Source organism: Triticum urartu, chromosome 3A (assembly GCF_056163025.1).
Source record: "Triticum urartu cultivar PI428250 chromosome 3A, HENAU_Tu73, whole genome shotgun sequence".
Taxonomy (NCBI): domain Eukaryota; kingdom Viridiplantae; phylum Streptophyta; class Magnoliopsida; order Poales; family Poaceae; genus Triticum; species Triticum urartu.
Genome location: NC_141875.1, coordinates 336540908 through 336545522, shown reverse-complemented (window position 1 = coordinate 336545522; position 4615 = coordinate 336540908).

Below are 4615 nucleotides of genomic sequence, written 5' to 3'. Positions count from 1 at the left end.
CGCACTATGCACAGCCGACCCGCGGTCCATCTAGTCTTCCTCTGTCTGGGGCCCCACGATCGCGATCCGAGGGTCCGAAAACCTACCTAAACCCTAGCCCCTTTCCTATTTAAGCAGCCACGCTTGCCATTTTGGGCATCCCTATCCCCTAAACCTACCCCTTCTAGCCTCCTCCCACCTCCAGCCGTCGCATCTTCCTCGAAATTTGGGCCCCAACCCGCAGCCGCCACCTCCACCTTCTAGCCGCCACCTCCCACCTCAAATCCGTCGCTGGCCACCCCTCCAGCGCCACATGGCGGGCTCCTAGTGGCCAGCCGCCGCCACGCAGACGCCCGCAGCCAACGGGAAGGCGCCACACGTCCTCCCCACGCCCCACTTCGCCGCGGCCCTGCAGGCCCGCATCTGGCCCGCCGTTGCCGATCTGGGCCCGAAGCCGCCCGTCGCAAGCCTGCGCACACCTGAGCTCGTCACTGCCTCGCTCGTCGGAGGAACCTGGATCCCGACCTCCTCCTCATGCCGGCGACAAGTCCAGCCCCGTCCTCACCAGCGACGTTGCCGGAGCCACCACCCTTGCCGGCGAACCCCAGGCAGGAGCCCCATCGCCCTCTCCCTCCTCCCCGACCTGTCCCTCTCCTCCCTGCTTCATCCTCTCTCTCCCGCAGGTCGTCGTCGTCGGTGGAGATCCGTGCCTCCCTGCCGTCTGGCCTCGCCGCCGACCGGATCTGGCGCCCCGAGGCCGGATCCGCCACCCAGCAACCCGTTCTAGTCCTCGCGAGCGCTACCGGACCCTCCCTCGCTGGAGCATTGCTACGCCGCCGCCATGGTCCTCTGCTCGTGTGGGCGCGAGACGAGGACGACGTCCAGGCCGCCCCCTCGCCCTGGTGGGCCTCGCTCAGCCTCAGGCCCAGCCCAACTTCTGTTGCGGCCTCCTCACCGACTGGGCTTGGCCCATGGCGAGAACTCCCCCAGTGCCCCACCTTTTATTCCTGTTGTTGGGCCAGCTAGTTTCGGCCTAGTGCAGTTTTTTCCTAGTTCTGTGATTTTGCTATTTAACCGGGGAATTATAGTTTTACAGAAAAACCCTCTAACTTCATGCATATAATTACTCACAAACCGTGCATCGGTTTAAAATGTTCTATATATGTAAAATGCTTAGAATTTTATGTATATTAATAATTTGCCACTTTCATCCATGTTTGAAATGTTTAAAATGATGTTTTCTTTAATTTTCTTAAATAACATGCTAAAATGATTTAATTCATAACTAATTAACCGTAGATCCAAATTTAATAAACTTTATATGTAAATGGGGTAGAAAAATGCCTAGTTTAACATGGTGCATTCATCTTACATGTTTAACAACACTAAAATATGCTTTAGGACAGAACAGTACCAAACCTAAAATATGCACATGAGGAGTTTCCGGACTTGTTGTTTGTTGTTTCGGCCTCATTTAAACTTGCCTAGATAGGTAGTTTTCATATGCTTCACCTCTTACCATGCTAACCAACATTTAATATTGTTGAGTACCTAAATGAGAGAGAACTAAATAAGTCATGTGGTGTTTTCTTCAATATGCAACTCCGTTGCATATTGAGCTCCACTTAATTTGTAGTGTTGTTTGTGCACTTTGCCATGCCATGCTTCATTAAACCGGTCATGCATCATACTTGGTTGTGCATCATGCCATGCTTATGTGATGGTTGTTTACTATGTTGTTTGCTTCTTTCCGGTGTTGCTTCTTCGGGTTGGTTCCGATAACGTCGCGTTTGTGAGGATTCGTTCGACTACGTCTGTTTGCCTTCTTCATGGACTCGTTCTTCTTCCTTGCGGGATCTCAGGCAAGATGACCATACCCTCGAAATCACTTCTATCTTTGCTTTGCTAGCTGTCCACTCTATTGCTATGTCGCCCTACCTACCACTTGCTATAGCATGCCTCCCATATTGCCATGTCAAGCCTCTAACCCACCTTTCCTAGCAAACCGTTGTTCGGCTATGTTACCGCTTTTGCTCAGCCCCTTCTTATAGCGTTGCTAGTTGCAGGTGAAGCTGAAGTTTGTTCCATGTTGGAACATGGATATGTTGGGATATCACAATATCTCTTATTTAATTTAATGCATCTATATACTTGGTAAAGGGTGGAAGGCTCGGCCTTATGCCTGGTGTTTTGTTCCACTCTTGCCGCCCTAGTTTCCGTCATACCGGTGTTATGTTCCTTGATTTTGCGTCCCTTACGCAGTTGGGTGTTATGGGGACCCCTTGACAGTTCGCTTTGAATAAAACTCATCCAGCAAGGCCCAACCTTGGTTTTACATTTTCCTAACAACCTATTACCCTTCCCTTGGGTCGGCCAACCTGAGGGTCATCTTTATTTTAACCCCCTGGGCCAGTGCTTCTATAAGTGTTGGTCCAAACCGAGCTGCCTGCGGGGCCTCCTCGGGGAAACTTGAGGTTTGGTTTTACTCGTAGCTAGTCTCATCCGGTGTTGCCCTGAGAACGAGATACGTGCGACTCCTATCGGGATTGTCGGCACATCGGGTGGCTTTGCTGGTCTTGTTTTACCATTGTCAAAATGTCTTGTAATAGGGATTCCGAGACTAATCGGGTCTTCCCGGGAGAAGGAATATCCTTAGTTCACCGTGAGAGCTTGTGATGGGCTAAGTTGGGACACCCCTGTAGGGTTTGAACTTTCGAAAGCTGTGCTCGCGGTTATGGGCAGATGGGAATTTGTTAATGTCCAATTGTAGAGAAGTTGACACTTGAATTAATTAAAATGCATCAACCGCATGTGTAGCCGTGATGGTCTCTTCTCGGCGGAGTCCGGGAAGTGAACACGGTTTTGGAGTTATGCTTGTACGTAAGTAGTTTCAGGATCACTTCTTGATCACTTCTAGATTATCGACCGTTGCGTTGCTTCTCTTCTCTCTCTTATTTGCGTAAGTTAGCCACCATATATGCTTAGTGCTTGCTGCAGCTCCACCTCACTACCCTTTCCTACCCATAAGCTTAAATAGTCTTGATCTCGTGGGTGTGAGATTGTTGAGTCCTCGTGGCTCACAGATACTTCCAAACAGTTGCAGGTGTCGATGATATCAGTGCAAGTGACGCAACCGAGGTCAAGAGGGAGCTTGATGAAGATCTTGGTCGTTGTTTTGTGTCTTTTCCGTTCGATCAGTCCCAGTTGGGACGATAGGGGATCTAGTAATTGGCCTGTCTTCTTATATTTTGGTTCCATAGTCAGACCTTGATTGTATTTTGTATGATGTATGTTTAACCTGTATTTGTGTGAAGTGGTGATTATAAGCCAACTCTTTATCCCTTTCTTATTCAGTACATGGGATTGTGTGAAGATTACCCCTCTTGCAACAAACCTACCATGCGGCTATGCCTCTAAGTCGTGCCCGACACGTGGGAGATATAGCCACATTGTGGGTGCTACATATATTAGTGGCCCGACAAACCTACATACATCACATTAGTGGCGCACTGCTATAAAAAATACTAGTGGCGCATTATCTATTAGTGCCCATTAGTAACCCAGAGCACAAGGTAAATATGCCCCCCTGGGAGGCATACTAATGGCACACCGTGTGACTTACTAATGGCGCACTGCCTGGTGCGCCACTATAGTCTGGTATACTAATGGCGCACTAGGGGTGCGACATTAGTATATGTTACTGGTGGCGTGATGATAGTGGCACACCTGTAGTGTGCCGTTAATGGCCAAAACAGGTGCACCACTAATAAGCCTTTTCCTAGTAGTGCCCTACAGTACTCCTACTCGTTTCTGCTCACATTGCCATCACAGTCAGTATTATGTGGTGCTACGTTTACGATGCACGGCCCATCACAAACGGTTCACTATTAATAAGATTAGCTAATCGTCGTACGCGTGTCGGACAGGATTACGAAACGTTAGACCGTCGTAACATCATCATACACGACAACTATCGCACTAGCTATTCTGTGGTGCAACGTTTACGATGCATACTTCATCAAAAATAGTTCATGGTTGTGAATCGTGTACGATAAGGCAACTAACATGAACGTTTAGTTTGGCCGCACCATTTGTGATATTGTCTGACATAGCACACGCTTTGCAAATGGCAACTGTGTGCATGCTTGCACACGTTTCCTCTCTATGAACCGTCACGAAAAGGGGTTAAAAACCGTTTGTATAGCACCAACGCGTACTAGTGACTCGAGGACAAGTAGGAATTAAGCTTGGGGATGCTGATACGTCTCCAACGTATCTATAATTTTTGATTGTTCCATGCTGTTATATTATCATTCTTGGATATTTTACAATCATTTTATATCATTTTTTGGGACTAACCTATTGACATAGTGCCAAGTGCCAGTTGTTGTTTTTTGCTTGTTTTTTACATCACAGAAAATCAATATCAAATAGAGTCCAAATGCAGTGAAACTTTTTGTGGAATTTTTATGGACCAAAAGACACCCAATGGGCCGGAGAAGCACCTGGGGGGGGGGGTGCCCCGAGTGGCACAACCAACCAGGGTGCGCCAGGGGCCCTAGGCGTGCCCAGGTGGGTTGTGCCCACCTCGGTGGCCTCCCGCACTACCTCTTTGCTCTATAAATACCCCAATATT